The sequence below is a fragment of the Rhea pennata genome, chromosome 9 (assembly GCF_028389875.1).
Source record: "Rhea pennata isolate bPtePen1 chromosome 9, bPtePen1.pri, whole genome shotgun sequence".
Lineage (NCBI taxonomy): Eukaryota > Metazoa > Chordata > Aves > Rheiformes > Rheidae > Rhea > Rhea pennata.
In genome coordinates, this window is record NC_084671.1 from 498,902 (window position 1) to 515,956 (window position 17,055).

Sequence of the window (17,055 nt, forward strand, 5' to 3'; positions counted from 1 at the left end):
AGTAATCACTCCTCTTGATCTACTGGCTGTGTTCCTGTTAATACATCCTAGGATGCTGTAGACCTTTGCTGCCAGGGTATGTGGCTGCCTTGTGCCCAGCTTGTGTCTACCAGGACCCCTAGGGCCTTTTCAGCAGAGGGAGTTCTTCCTTCTCAAGTACAGCACTGCACATTTGTCCTTGTTGAATTCTGTAAGGTTCCTGTTGGCCCACTCCTCCAGCCTATGCACTTGTGAATGGCAGCTCTGCACACTTTTTCCAATGATAATGATTCATAATGTGGCTGATTTCAACAGCAATCCTGCAAGACAAAGCCTGTGTCTTGTTTCAAGGGAGGCTTTGCTTGAGTAAGTACTTTAAGTATTTAGCTTAGACTATCACAGCATTTTAGGGGCTGGAATTCAGATTGTTCAAAGGCTCATACAAATTGAAGACCAGTAGGAAGATATTTACATACAGCTGATTTTCTCTACATATAGAAGCCCATGTGTTTATTGGCAGTTCTTTCAAACTTCAGGAAACCACTGAGGGGAATAAAATAGGAACATGCAGCCATGATATTTTTATGGTGTTTCCTTTCCTGAACCTTTTTTTGGAAGAGGATCAGTAAACAGATCTTTGGTGGGTGCAAATCATCACAGTTTTTGTGACTCTAATGGAGCTATGACCATGAACACTGAGCTTCAGATTTCATACTATCTACCAGGTATACAGTTAAAAAAATTATGGGGAAAATGCAAATGTATGAAATCAAAGCACATGGTATGTAAATAAATATTTTTCATATGTATCCACTGAGGACTTCTCAAGTCCTTTGTATTACCTGAAGTCAATTTTTATAGTCAAATTGTACACAGTTTCTATATTAGCTGCACTGAAGATAATGTACTTGCTCCAGATAGAAGTTACAATTAAGAACAAAGTTTGACTTGCATTATGTTCAGTGAATTTGGAAACAAACTTGACACCTGTTGTGTTTTCTTCTAATCAGCTATACAATTCACTACTACTATTTTTCTAAAAAGATGCTGACAATATAAGATACATGACAAAAAAAAGTTGCTGAATTACTCTTTTCTTCTTGGTTTAGAACCTTTGAAAATAAGCTTGTAAACTCTAACACAGCTTTAGTTTCCATGTTTTCCAAGATATTCTGACACTCTTGCTTTAACAAAGTAACACGGAGGAGGCTGAGGACAAGTGCTTTCAAGTTTACTCATTACTGGAGCTGTGATGTGAGCTTGTAATTCAGGTTCTGTGTCATTTGTGGGAAAAACTGTAGAATGTTCATCTCTACCCCCTGTTCCCACCCATGTGGTATCAGATGCCGATCTCTTTATTCATTAAAACTTTTTTTATTTATTTAAATTAGCATACTGTCTAGATGGATTCACTACAGATGAGAATGTTAGTATGCTCTTTGTTACCTTTTTTTGTATGTTCTCAAATGACTTATGTTACCGTAAGATATTGCATATAAAGCTAACTGCAAAAATAAATGAAGGATTGTCTTGCACTCATGATTCCAGCATCGGTGCTCTGTCATAAAGCTTTTCATTTTACAGTTTAGTAGGCCAGTGCCAGCAACTACTGCAGAGTGCAACTCATCCAGGCTGCGATGAGGGTCAGTGGAAACTGTTAGGGTATGTTTTTCATTTCAGTATTTCAGCAATATAAATCTGAAAAGTAAGTCTAAGAATTTACAAAGCAAAAATAGGGTTATAGGATTCCCATCTACGTGTAACTGTATATGAGTCATGGAAGGAAGTAATATACATACACATTCTACAGGATAGAGTCATACGAACTTGTCACTTGGGGTTTCTCACTATATAACCAAAATCCCTGCCAGGTTCCTGTTACTGACTTGATTTTCACTTCCCACATCTTGGTTTTGTGAATATTGGACAAAGTAAAATCCCAGATCTAACTGCTGTTTTCAGTTTTGCTGAAATGACCTGAACACATAGTCCCTTATGTAACATCTTTAGTGATCTGTTAGAATGAGAGAATGGTTCGTCTTGCAATTTCTGAAGTGCTTCACACAAGAACTTCAATGACAGGGCACTAAGCCATCAGTTATGGGAAGTCAGTGTAGCTCCATGAAGTTAGCAGCACTGACTACCAGCAGAGCATCTGACCCCAGGAATCTAGCAGATTTCATTCTGCTGCCACATGTACAAAGGAGGAAGCAGGAACGAGAAAGCAAATGTGATATGAAAAGATGTGAATAGAAAATGTGGGAGGAAACCGAATGGATCTCCCTTTTCCTTGCACAACTTTATCTCCTCTTTCCAACTTTCTGCTCTGCATCACCTTTATTATGATCAGTACCTTTTTTCCCTTCTTCTCTGAGAACACAGAAGCAAATACGCACACAAAAATCCTTCAGTAATTCAATACTCAAAATCACTTTTTCCTCCTATATCCTGTGTGATGTGACTGCATCCACCAAAATACAAACGTAGAAACGATAAACTAGTTCAACATGTATTATAAACTTACTTACATGTTAAATGTATTTCACACAATGCACTGTTTGCTTTTCACTATACTAGGCAGGAGATAAAAATCCTAGATTTTAATTCTGTCTTGGCCACCAACTTCGTCTGCAACTATGAGTAAAACATTTGAAATCTGTGTTTCAGTTTTCCCACTTGAAAAAATTAGGAGATCATTTTTAAGCCTTGTAGAACTTCCAGGATATTCCTTTAAAACTTAATTCATTTCACCAGAATCTGGAATGTCTCAGCATGCTATTCCTATATGCAGCACTACAGAAAGTGAGTGTATGATGCACAACATACTGCATATTTCTTTTAACAACTGTGTGTATGATGGTGCAGAAGGTCTGATTCTGGAATCAGTGTAACACAGTGCAAGAAAAGCTGGCATTTTCTCAGTTATCTATCTTCAGGCTGACAAATCTGAAGATGTCAACTTTCTTGAAAAGGGTAATTTCAAAAAAATTATTACATATACACTGTCATGCTAATTTGAATAGCATGGCTGTACGCATGTTTTAACTACATGGATCCTCTTGCTATTACTTGTCTATTTCCCTTTATATTTTTACAGAGCTCACCATGAACTTTCCCACATGCTAAATCCATCACACTATATATTTTCCATTATGAAAGTGTCTTTTAGCACATGAGTAACAGTGAATTTGCTCTATACAGAATAGTAAGTTCCACTGTACTGCTGTTTTGTACTTCAGCATCGTACTTCTACCATCATCTTTATCTCCTCTATTCTGTTCTGACCTACCCGTATTCATAAAGACCCAGATGATATGATAGTCTTCCAGTAAGAGCAGACTATGACAGAACCTAAGTATAATGGCTGGAAGAAACTCTTGATTCACTGAGGCACAGTACAGCCTTTGGGAGAATTGTGTCTCATGTGCCTTTCAGTTAAGGGAAATGCTTGCCAAAATCACCATCAGCCAGGTGGAAGAGAGCAGGACCAGGGTCCATCATCTTCCTGTCATCACTAGCATGGCTAGTCCCCACGTGCAAACAGCACAAGGGACACCCACATTATGACAGTAATCTTCTGTCATAGCCTTCATTCTTCAGAAAACTTGCATTTATAGTTCACATATGCTGCGCTTGTTTTGCATTGGTTTGCACAAATATAGCATTCAGTTTAGTGTCTGTAAATGGCAATGGCTAGGGCATAATGGCCCTGCAACTTGTAGTAAATCTTCCCAGTAATTAACGGTGTCTGAGATCTGGAGGACTGATTCAGCCTTTCTTTCAGAATTTTGTTTAATCCACTTTATCGCATTATGGAAACAATGGAGTAATATTGATTTCACTTATCATCTTTGCCCTTCATTATTGGCACCAGATTAAAAGAAAATAATTAATCTCTAAGATAATTAGATGGGGAAATATCCTAAAAATTAAAATAAACAGGAGATCTTTGATCTAGATGCGCCTGATTCACAGTAGGATACCTAATTTTATGAGTGCCTCACTGAAGGGAAAAAAGTGAGAAACTCAATAGATTTTATACAGCCATGGAAATGCAGATAGAAGGTGCTAAAGTTGAAAAAACAGTAAATTCAGAAAATGTTTTTTTCCCTTTAGTTTATCTTCTCTTTGTACGATTATGTCATCTAAAAACTGTGCATGTCAATGCTGAAAAAAGCCCAAAACTCCTATACTATTCACTGAATAATGAAACTGCTTACAAGCTGGATTAGTTACAATGTACATTACTACATGCTGTTGAGGTGTGTTACCTGTAGAGCATGAGTATCAGCTGATAAAACAAATACTCCTGTCTGAGGAGGGAAATCTACATCATTTACGGTATTCAGTAATCAACCTTGTCTGCCTATTACTTAATTAGTGCAGAGGAATTTTTTCTATTTGTAAACATTATATAAAAAGTGAAAAAGAAAACAAATGAAAAATACAGGCCAAATTATAATAGGGTTGTTCAAATGGTAGAGTAACTCCAAAAGCATTTTAGAATCATTCTCAAGGGAACCATGCTTACGTGAGTCAAAATTGTTATTGTCTCTACAGGGGAAGGGAGGAAAGGTTAGAAAAATCAGTGGTAAATAGACAAGTTTAAGGTTTACTAATTCAGAGAGAAATAGCTCACATATTTTCAGAGAGTAAATTTCCTTGATATTGGATAACATATGGCATGAAAGTGAAGCCGTATCTGCCAAGAGTCTGAATTTATTAGAGTGGCCCACTCCCAAATGAATGTATATTTTCTTTACACTTTTGTGACCACAATATTGAAATAAGATCTTCAATTAGAGGGGGATTAGCCTCTATCTTTTCTATTATTTTCCTAAATCATCTTCAGTTTTAATACAAATGCATCTGAAATTTCTTCTAGTATTTGGAAGAATATTAAAGACAAGTCACAATAATTTGGACTCTGCAACTTCAGACAATGTTCAGAGTTATATTTAATCTCTGAGTCACCTCCTGTCGAAACCAATACACAATAGGACAGTGTTATAGTATAGAAAAGGCAATACCCATTGTCCTCCTTGCAATTCCAACATCTGTTATTACATACATTGTGTTTGAACACTTTGGCAGTGTATTCATCTCAATTTCAGATGTAACTAAAAATTTCTTTCAAATCATCAATAGTGCTTGCACTTGATAAGCATTTTCACAGAAGAAAAAAATTATTAAACTATACATTGCAGAGTGCAAAGTATTTAGAAATTGCCTTTTCATGCTAACAGACATTGCTAAAAATTGCTGAATGCTCAATGACATCTATTTCCAGTGTGGATTTTGGTGAGAATGCAGCTTGAGCAAGGATTTCAGGCTTGAGTCCTTTATTTCACTTATGCTTGCCAGTATTAATTTCTGTTATCCAATTCATCAAGTTTTTAGTGGAGAGTAATACAACTTCAAGACTTAACTTCATAAGAGACATGCGCTGCACTGTTCAGTAAATTCTTACATAAATAAGTCATAGTGTTACTGCCAGTTCTATCACTAACTACATAAACATAGAATTGCACTTGTTGATACTACAGAACTACTTTTTTGTATGTATCAATAAAATATGTTTCTTTTTTATGACATTGTATGTCATGCAACAGTAAAACATGACATTCTTTTGTAAAGGAAGGAGAGCTATTATTTTACTTATGCATCAACGTAGAATTGTTCCTAATAAGATGGACTGTAGCTTTAATTTTATTACTAGAGCCAGAGGGGCAATAAGGAAAAATATTCTCAGTCATGAAATTTGGCAAATCAGAAACCACATTTTGTTTTCTGTGTTCTTGGCACATTATTATTTACTTTTGCAACCACCAATGTAAGATAAATTATGATGATATTAATAGAAAATAGATTTAACATCTATAGATGAAATTTATTGCATGATTAAATAAACCCCTAATAGACAGAAGAGGAAACAATAGTTGTATGTATTTCCTACTCAAGATGCAGAATAAAACTAAAACAAAATGTTTCTTTTTCTAACAGAATAACATAGTCTGATATTAACAAGCTCTGAAAGTGAATCCATGTTTTTTCTATTAGGATTATTCTCACTAGTGGGGAACAAATGTTTCTTTCTGACAAACACTCTCTCCATTCTCTTGTATACACACTTGCTGATGATCACTAAAGACAGAGGAAAATGGCTTCAAATGCTCCTGCCTTCCTGACACCAGCTACTAAAGGGAGCCAGTCACTATTTTTCCAGCTAGCAGTTTATATACAAACCTGTGTTATAACTACTGTATTTAAAGGCATATATTAAATGATAATGGATAGGGAAACAGAAAGTGGTAAATTATGGGATTTCAGTAGTGTAAAGGCGAAGTATGTTTTCTTACAGAATACTTCTTGACAACACTGTGTCAGAAGGAATGCTTCTCTGCCCTTCCTTTGATTCAGCTCCTGATACAAAGCCTGTTACAAGACCTGTCTGTGGCTTTTCCAGCTGATTTTCTAACCATGCGCAATTAATGTTTTGGGAATGGCAATAAGGTTTTGGTACATTACTCAGACCAGGAAGAAGAGTAGGAACAACAGCAGTGCAAGTAACATCAGGGCTGATGATGTCATCACAGAAGGGAAAGACTACAAAACCCCCTCCCCCCTCCCCAAAACTGCAACTTATCTGGTTCTGCGTGTTCAGAAAGCCTTGTCTGTGGCCTCTGTATTGCACACTTCATACAGGACCTGTCCCAATTACACTAATCTCATGTTTCTGATACAGCTGTTCTTTACTTCCTGGCCTCTATGCTATTATGGAGACATTTGGTCCAGCTACAGCACTGGGACATAAGACATGCTCCTGCAACTAGGTGTCTATTGCACAGGTCAGATTCACAAATGATGACACTGCCACAGGATTTCCTTTGGGATAAAGCCAAAGGCCTAACTATGCTGTTTCTGTATCTGTGTATTTCCTTTCACATTTAAACATGCCTGCTGTGACATTTGCTGCAAAGCGATGCTTACATTCTACAGCCTATCTATTAGTTCACTTTCTATCCACTAGTTCACTTCAGATGCTGTCAAATTAATTCAGCCAACAGGGAGAGTAAGATTGTTTGGGGAACAAAAAAAATAATCTTTCTATGAGAGGGTGTAACTAAGTCTTGATTTTTCCCAAAGAGACCGCAGCTCCTCTTCTTGGAGGCAACACTGTATTTACGGCCTTTAATGATTTTCAGATGCCTGATGACTTACAAGCCATCGAAGAGAAACATCTGTGCTCTTGACTTGCAAAATTCTCAAGTTAATTCTTATTAATAGGAAATAACATATTTATAGTGAAACTGAAAAAAATATCCTCTTCAAAATGAAAATGTTCAGTATACCATTGCTTTTAGAAAGTATTAAGAATGAGTTTCAACACTGTTTAACACCTTCAGGACAATTCCACAATTCCACAGATAAAACTCCTAATGTATAATCTGTTAAGGCTTGCAATAAAATAGGTAATTATTATGGAAATCCTAGTAGAGATTTTTTAAAGGTATTGTGATATTTTTCATTTCATCCAGAAGTAAGATTGTGCCATTTCTCTCAGTTTACTCTGTTGAACTTCAGAATACTCACTTCCCCAATTGTTCTGTTTTCTCACTTTGAAGAATCCTAAGACAGAGTATGCTGAAAGCATTTTGAAAGCATCTGCACATACAGATATATATCAAGAATCACTCTGCAATGATTGTATCTTTTAAATACATTTTGAAATCTGCACTTAACGACGAAGGACAGAGAACTGCGCCTGTTCTTTTAATCATGTTTCTAAGGTAAGTGTTCTACTACAAAACAGTAAGAATATAAAATGCAGACCATCATAAACGACTGCTTGTCTACTTCTGAACTTTTATTTTGCTGAGTTATGTCCTAATTCCAATTACCTAATTAATTCTACTGATTTAAGTGGGACTACCTATATAAGTTTTAAAACAAAATTAACAGCAGAAAAATCAAGACATATGTGACCAAAACTTTAGGCTTATATTTATCACATCATTTTAATGTCTATCAGCATGGGAGTTTCAGTAAGTGTGAAATCCCATGCTTTTATAGTATCTGTATAGTCTGATGAGAAAAACAGAAATTAACCATAGCAAAAAGTACTATGGAGGCTTTGTTTTGTATACAGCTTCTATCTGGAATCAGAGAATCCCATCAACCCACTATCCACTACAAAAATAATATTTATAATTTTGTAGAAAAATTGCAGCTGTTGCAAAATACGAGCTTTATGTAGCACGTTTTCACGAAAAAGGCCAGGAAGCACAGTTTTTGCTAATCATTATCCCATATGATATGGTAGCAATAGAACTGTCAAAAATTTACTCAGAACCTAACTATATAGAAGTTCCCACCCACCTTTATTTACCTAACTCTAATCTTTGCTCCTGAATACGTGCTTACCAAGTGAAAAGGGGAAGAAAAGGCATTGCATGTGTTGAAGTGAAATGTGAGGGGCACAGATACAGGTCCACCTTTGAACCTGAGCTTCTCATGCATTTCAACCACACAAATGTTGTCTCAAATAGAACAGCAGAGCACAGACATCACTATACCAAACAATCAAGCCAGGATTCCCTGGAAAGTCATTTTAAATAGGCCATCTAAATATTACTGTAGAGTTACGATTATTTTATTGTCTAGTTTATAACTGATTTCTCATCTTAAAAACAGTCTTTCCCCTCCACACTGCCTCTTACTATTATGCTACAAATATTACATAAGGATGTACACTTTGGGAATTCAGTACTGCAAACTAACTATAGATCAAGATTTGCAGTCATGTCGTAGGTTATTTAAAGTGACTAGCTACCTGGAACTTGTCTATATTTCCTTTTTGCTCAGACAACATCCAATCCTAATTAAAAAATAAATGCTTGGCTTTTATCTTTGCTTCTAAACTCTGAGAGATAAATTATATAGCTTGTAAAAACCTCAATAATTGTTGATACACAAAGTAAACTGATTACTTACTACTCGAAGAAGAATTGTTCAGGATAATAAGCAATCCAGATTCCAGGAAATCCAGTAATGATTCATTGAGATGTTCCATCAAAATACACATCACTGCCAAACAGAAAGATGTAAAAGTTATACAAAGTTCATCAGAGAAATTTGGATTTCTCCACTATTGATATTAGTTTCAGTATGTGTTTACTCAGTATCAGTTTCAACTGTGTGAATGAATATGCTGCCAAACTCCATGTAAGATATCTGAAATAGTTCACATTGCTCTTTTAACGATGTTAAATGAAACCTGATCTGGATTCCACTCGATCATAAGACTGGAATGCTGAAAATGCTTAAGCTATTTATACATCCAATTGAAGAAATTTTATGTCTTTAAATTTCATGGCATTCCACTGCATTAACTAAATATCCATGGCTTATAAACTATTCCACGCACAACCTGAGAAAGTAAAGACAGAGAAATCTGATTTATTTCCTGGCTTTTAAATTATGGGCCAAGTCTGCTTCATGCATTACAATCAAAATCAGTCTTCACATACTGATAACAGTTATCAGTAACTGACAAGCAGCTATCAGTTCACATAATAAAGAACAAAAGATAAAATGAATAGTCTCACCTGGTTGTAAGAACAACTTCCCAGATTTTGAAGTTACAGCTCTTAAAGTATTGGTTGCCTGTAGTGATGGGGATATTCATCTCAAGGTATTGAATGGATGTTATACCATGACCCTCTTTCATAAAACTGTGGTAGGACAGAACAATTTTATTTTACTTCTAGACTTTGAGCTTGTTGTATAGGACAGAGATGTGCTGAAATAATTGCTCTTTTAGCCAGCTGTTATGTATTTAATAGTTGCTTCTTAACAAAGAACCTGAAGGATAGAATTTTGTCCTCAATTTCAATGAAACCAAGAATACGCCATTACAGGAATTATTAGATATTGCCTTCCCTAAATGTGCTGTTCCTGCAGCAATGATTCCTTGTTAGTGCCATCACATGGTAGTTGCCTTATAATCACTTCAAAATATTTTTTTTCAGCATCAGGAATATATTGCAATTCCAAACTGGATTTACTGCTTAGATTTGACTTATATTTCTCTTCTGTATGTAGACTTCCCTGCCTCAAACCCACAGATGATTCAAAATGAACCAGAGACCAGGGTTGAGAACAACTATGTAAATGAGAACAGCGAAATCAAACAGATGAAAACCACACAGGGGCTTATATATCCCAGAAGTAATTGAAAATAACCAGCCCTATTAACAGACAACCTCAGACTCCTCTAGTGAAACAGCACTCTTTAGAAAACTGTTCCATATTGTGGTGTAATTTGCCTGAATTATTTATATAATGCCTTAGGAGTGCACAATGCTTCCTGACATAGTAGGCTGAAGAGAAAAAAAGTCTTTCCCCAGATTGCTCCCAACCAAACAGCACGATCAGGTGCAGCCCAAGAGACTATGGAAAAAGTAAACACGTACTATCATGAAAAAGAGCATATTATGCTAAAGACGTCCATTTATCTGTACAGTTGTTCATGGTAGATTTTTACATGTCTATTTAAGTAAAACACAGCTCCCATTGCATTTAACAAGTCCTGCCATTGACTTAAGAGGAATCAGGATCAGGCTAACATCTGATGAGACTTCATAGCATTTACACATTTTCATTTGCATTTAAGTCTATGTTTCCATCTATGTAACTGTTTCCATCTATTGTTTGCAGGGTTTGATCATAATCCTTTTTTCATAGTCAGGGAATTATTGTATTTAATGCCTATTATTTTCTGTATTGAAGAAGGCTGTAAAGCCAAAAAACCCCAATTTTGTTAGGGTCAAGAAAAAGGAAAGTCTCATGCTTTTTGTCACATGAGACTTTAAGAAGAGCCTGAAGCTAAATACTGTAGATACTACTGTCTGGTCCTCCTGATAGCTAGTGGCTTTTATAAATGCAAAAATCCTACTTACACGTTCAGCTCACCCATTTGCCCTTTTCTATGCCCTTCTTCCCTTCAGCAGTCTGTAACCTGGAATTCATCTTCCAGGTCTTGCAGTCAATGTCTTGCATCTTGAAATTCAGAACAACTTGATATTCAAATTATCATTGCATCTCATCTTGGCTTGAGGCTGTTTGTGGTAACTCAGATGAGTTTTAAAAGCAAAAGGAATTTGGATGAATGTCTTACTTTTGAGCATCACTACTAATAAAATTGGGAAACATATAGTTTACAGTGAAAGTAAGGAATTATTGATACTCCTGTTTGTTTTAAAATTTAAGCTGTTAACTCAGCATCTTGATAGTCTCATCTGAAAGGGATGGCAGTCTTAAATTACCAAACTAGTTCACTTAAATTCACATATATGGAGGTCTGACCCTTAGTAATTCCTAATATACTGATCGAAGCTGAAAAATCTCATGTTAAATGAATTGTTTATCATGTTTCCATTACCGTGTCAGCATGTCACTATTTGTATGACAGTATCACATAGCCTGACCAAAATTTAGGTCTCAGTGCTCAACACAGTAAAAGATAGGCAAAGTCCTGATGAATACTTCTCTGTCTTTGCAGATCAGATGGGTTAATAAGGAACGGCTGCGAGAGCTGGGCCTGTTTAGCCCGGGGAAGAGCAGACTGAGGGGAGATCTTATCAATGTGTACAAGTACCTGAAGGGAGGGTGTCAGGGGGACAAGGACAAACTCTTTTCAGTTGCCCCGTGTGACACAACAAGAAGCAATGGGCAGAAATTGAAGCACAGGAAGCTCTGCCTGACCGTGAGGGGGAATTTCTTCCCTGTGGGAGTGACACAGCACTGGAACACGTTGCCCAGGGAGGTGGTGGAGTCTCCTTCTCTGGAGATCTTCAAGGCCCGCCTGGATGCAACCCTGTCTAACATGCTCTAGGTGACCCTGCTGAGCAGGGAGGTTGGACTAGATGATCTCCAGAGGTCCCTTCCAACCTTACTGATTCTATGGTTCTAAGTGGGAGAGGAAAAAGACACGAAGAGGGAAACTTGTACAAATTATTCACACTACACAGCACAGTGCAGTGTACCACATTGCAAGTAAATACCAAGCTAGGTGTAAAACTGAGGTTAAAAACTGGTCCTCTGAATTTTTCCTACTGATTTTCATGAAAACTGTATTTAAGTTAGATTCCTGACTCCTGGTTCAACACCCTATACATAAGATCACAATGCTTTTCCACAGTAATCTTCAATAATGATCACCTAAAATTACTAAAAGCTAAGGAGTTAGAATGGTATGTATCAATAAATAGTCTGACCCCCTTTGATAATTTCTATAGCTTTCTTTTAAAAATATTGTATTTATTGTACTATCATTAGAGATCTTTACAAATACAAATTTACATGTACACCTATAAATACACATCTTTACAATCACCACATACATATCTATCTGGGCAGAGGTGAGTATATGTCTGCAAATTCTGGAAGTGTTTTAATTTTTTTAATGTACAACTTTTATCATTGTATATACAGATTTCATAAATGATCAGTGGGAAGGACCATCTTTTGCCATTTAAAATCATATAAGCAAATAAACAGAAAATTTTAGTAACATCTTCACTGGTTGCACATATATGGCCCATGTTTGAGTCTTTATAACTTATGCTCTATAAAGGAGCTTCTCTTTTTTTGTCTTCTGTCATCACTCTCAGCATCCTGAGGCTGAGAAATTTTGTGAAAAATATATCTATTCCACGACAGCTGTCTGATCCTTAAATCCCCAAATATGAAAATTCTCCTGCACTTCCCAAACAGTAGAACTGCAAATGCATACAGCCATAACAGTTCTCATTGCTACTGAAACTCTGTCAAAGGATCCTCTTTGTCAAAACCTGCAGTAGTAAAAGGAGATGCAGAGAGTATGAAAGAATTACAAAAAAATTATGTCACATCAAATAGCAGCATTGAAAAGGAGTCTGCTGCCCTCACCTCTGCTTGCTTTATCTGTCCTTGCCAGATTCCGCGTAAAACATGAACATACGCACAGGCACACACACACACAAATCATTTGAAATGCGTACCTTTGACACATAGAAACTCCAAGAGGAGTAATATGGAAATTTCTTTTAAATAACAGTGTCAGATGTTTTCCTTATAGACAAAAAAAAAATACATATGCTTGACACATAATAAAAATATCAGTATGTTTGTGCCTAACATACTAGCATATTGTTTAGCCTTAACTGAACCTTGCAAAGAATATTATCGGTATAATGCTACCAAGGCCATTGTGTGGATTATTTGTGTATATTGTGGCCAGTCAGGCCACGGGCTGTAGCCATTTTTATACTTGACTTTTCAGAAACCTCTCTGTTTTGTTAATGAATCAGTTTATCTTGTTCATTCTTGTTCCTTTGCCTATTTTTACCTTCTATTAACTTCTCTTTTTCCTTTACTAGGCCAAACTAAATGTCAGTGAAACAACCCTGGTTGATGACTATTTAAGAGCAAGAGTTTGCTTCGAAGTTGCTCGTTATATTTTAGGTTGCATTAAAAATATTCATATAAACACAGTTCATGAATAGTGTTTATTAATTGACTATTTCAATCTGGGATTTAGAATTTTATAATGTGTTAATTTATTCTGAACAACAGTTACAAATTAATGGATTCTAAAATAGCATCTTTGCTATTTTAAATTTCAGGCTTACCTAAATCAGAAGGCTATTCTACAATTGGATATTTTCATACACTAAAAAGTAATACAGTAGTTGCATAAAAATGAGAGGAAAATAACTTTCCACTTTGAATTCTTGCATTATCAGGAAAACATCTTCTTAAAGCTTAGTTTACTAGTAACCTGTTTAATATTTACTGTTGAAAAGTGTTACTCTATATGGTATAAATATATACACCTCCATCCTCCATGATGAAAATAAACTTTATCCTGCTAATTATGTATCAGCCTCCTCCCTCTAATCATTTTGATTACAAGTAGGTCCAGCAGAATAACTTCTGCCTTTGATTTAAAGGCCTGCATGCATATTTTCAGAATGCCACTTCTTGAGGAAGACTTTTGGAGTTTCATGTGTTACTGCTATAAAACACCACACAAATCCAACAGTTGGTCAGTAAGACTCTTCAGAATTACTTTGTTACTGTATATTTAAAATGTAAAATTAATAAAATAAAAAAAATACAATTTGGGGGGAATTTGGTTGTGAGGAGTTCAGGGAATTGTCTTTCTTCCCTCTTCAAAGTCAGTGATGGACAGAAAATAGGAGTTCTAAAAACGTGGCAGCAGACTTGCTCAGAGGGCTAAAGGAAGCAAAACAGATAGTAGCAAACAAAAGATAAAGAATATATTTTATTCTCCAGTGGATACATGGCAAAAGCTACTTCAGGAAGCATTGCCTGATAGAACTCTTATCAGGAGAACAAACTCCTATAGATAAGGAGGAGATCCAAGAATTAGAAATGGAGTTCAGATGGGAATTCAAAACAATGATAGAGGAGAGGAAAAAGAATGCTGCACAGACAGCTCAGCATATCCTAGAGTAAGCAGAATGGAGAAACTGTAGCAGGCAGACTTTGAAGAGTTTGAGGACAGGGAATAGTAAGGAATGAGCAAACAAAGACAAAAAGAACGGAGAATGATTCTCATGGTAGTGTAAAACAAAGAAACAGGCAGAAGACAAAGAAAACAACTCTTGGCATATAGGGTGCCTGCAAAAAGTGAATGTTTATCACTTGCCAGAACACCCATTGAGGGATAGTGACCTGAGGCTAATGGATAAAAATCCACAGGTTATCTTTTGTATTTGGCCAAATCACGCTGCCAGATTCCCACTGAATTATATCATCTGCTGAAAATGATGGCAGTGCTCAGAGAAATAGAGACTCGGATGATCATCAGCAGAATCCTTTCCTCCTTAAGAAGGAACAAGAAGGTGTGACAAGATAATGAAGATCAAGAAAAAATTCAAGGATGTTGGCTATGTGAAAGGTTTGAAAAATGTGATCAATGGACAAAATTAGTAATGTGAATAGACACTTACCTGAATGTCTCTGGCATTAGTTTTCAAGAACTGGGGCTAGCACAGCTGATAAGAACCTCAGATTAAAAAAATAAAAAAGGAGAAAGGAGATTTAGCAAAGATTCATGTTACCTGCATGCCTGATTTTAATAGATAAATTTACCAAGGTAGCTCAGGCAAGATTAAGTCAAAACTCTTTTCTAACATGAATGATTTTCTACACTGTTAATGTGGTAGGCTTGAACGCTGCAGAAGTTAAAGAAGTATTTGGTATGACATCATATTGGGACACATTACTGAAGACAGATGCAGAAAAGATGGGTTGGCATGCAAAATTGCAAAATAAATCAGATCTTGGAATCTGAGGGTTTCATTTAATGGGAACTTTGAACTGAAGGGAAGCTGGTGATGGAGATCTTCTATATTTTAGGGGCGATCTTTAAAATACTTTGTGTCCTTATATGAAAACTAGGAGTGTGTGATTGATAGAGGTGCAAGGCACAGGCATTTGATGTAGGATCACAGTATCACACAGGAAGACCAGGAAGAACAGGGGCTGAGGAAATGGGATTTAATTTAAAATCACTTACATTTCAGAATGACGACAAGTTTTCACAACAAAGGAAGGCTCCTTACCATATGCATATCAACCATCAGTGTGATGTAGATGTGAAAAAAAAAGGAAATGAGGATATAGGGGGAAACGCTGGAGACAGACACAGGGGAAAAAATGCTATTGATCGCAGCAAAACCTCATTGGCACTTTTGTTTAGAGTTCTGCTCACTGTCTTTAAGAAAGATTAATTCAAACTGAAAATCATGCAGAGTATAGCTGTGAGAGATCAGGCGAAATGCCTTGTTTTAAGTGAAATAACTAGAAATGGGTTGATGTTTTGATTGTAAAACCAAGAGTAGAATCTGCCCATGAATAAATTTAAGCTAGAAAATACTCAGAGGATTCTAGTAAGAGGAGTGAGTTTCTGATATGGCCTCCTCTAGTGTTGGGGCAATTGCCCTTCAGCAGGGGTTCTAACAGCTTAACTAGCGTTAAGCTTAATAAACGCATGGCTGATAAATGCATGGACAGGGCCCACGCCTCGACTCTAAATCTTCAAACAGCTTTTCTTGAACGGTTTTACTGCAGAAATTCTTACTACAGAAAGATGAAAGAAGGGGTATTTCTGTAGTAAGACTTTCCAGACACGGCATCATTCTGAAAAATGGCTATTCTACTTTAAATTCTTATTCTCCAGTAACTTTCCTATGCAAATAGCTCTCAGATTCTTGCACTGCAAAATGAAGCCCTCAGCTCTGTTAACAGCTAGCAGGCAACGCCGTTCACGTGCTTGCATCTGCCGCACACTTACAGACGCTTTTGTCATCAGCACTCCCTACGGGACATGTCGCTGTATCGGAACAGCTGCCCAGCTCGCTCCGCAGCTCGCCGTCTTTGCTCAAAAAAGACCATTTTCTGGGCTCGATTTTAACGAATCTGAGGCCTGCAGCACGGCTCAGCAGCGCGGGTGAGGGCGGCGACGCGGGACGTGCTGGCAGCCGCCTCCCGCCGCGGCGCCCCCGCTCCTCACGCGACGCCCCGGCGCCCTGAGGCGGCGGCAGCGCGCGAAGCGCCGCTGCGCAGCGGGGCCGGGGGCGGAGGCGCGGCGGCCGCACACTGCGCACGCGCCGCCAACGGCAGCCCCGCGCGCCCCGCCACGCCGCGCCGACGGGGCGGGCGCGCCGCCGCGTTCCAAACGGTTCGCGCGCGCCCCGCGCCGCGCCGCGCCGCGGCCCCGCCCCCGGCGGCGACGGGGACGAATCCGCCGGCGGCGGCGGCGGCGGGCGGTGACGCCAGCACGCCGCGGCGTCGGGGGGCGGGGCGGGCGCCTTCCCAGAATGCCCCGGCGCAGCATTTGAGCCCCATCTTGGGCGAGCGGAGCTGCAGTCGGAGCCCGCGTTTCTGGCGCCGGCCGCGCCGCGCCGCGCCGCGCAGCGCCGCCGCCGCCGCCGGCCGCGCCCGCGCCAGGGCCGCGCTCGCCGCCGCCGCCCGCGCCGGGCCCCCGCCCCCGGGGCCGCGCGC

General features: G+C 38.2%; 1 long non-coding RNA gene across 2 annotated transcripts in view; it reads right to left on the reverse strand.

Moving 5' to 3' along the window:
- Positions 1–16,577, reverse strand: part of LOC134144104 (uncharacterized) — a 32,536-nt gene extending 15,959 nt beyond the window's left edge. Inside the window, exons 1-2 of one of the 2 annotated variants that reach the window (XR_009959279.1) lie at positions 16,346–16,577; positions 8,974–9,066 (exon numbers count right to left, since the gene is read on the reverse strand). This is a non-coding gene — a long non-coding RNA (uncharacterized LOC134144104). Of the gene's footprint in view, positions 1–8,973; positions 9,067–9,587; positions 9,695–16,345 lie in introns of those variants that run through there. The other variant, XR_009959278.1, reaches the window with a different exon arrangement.
- Between the last annotated feature and the right edge of the window lie 478 nt (positions 16,578–17,055).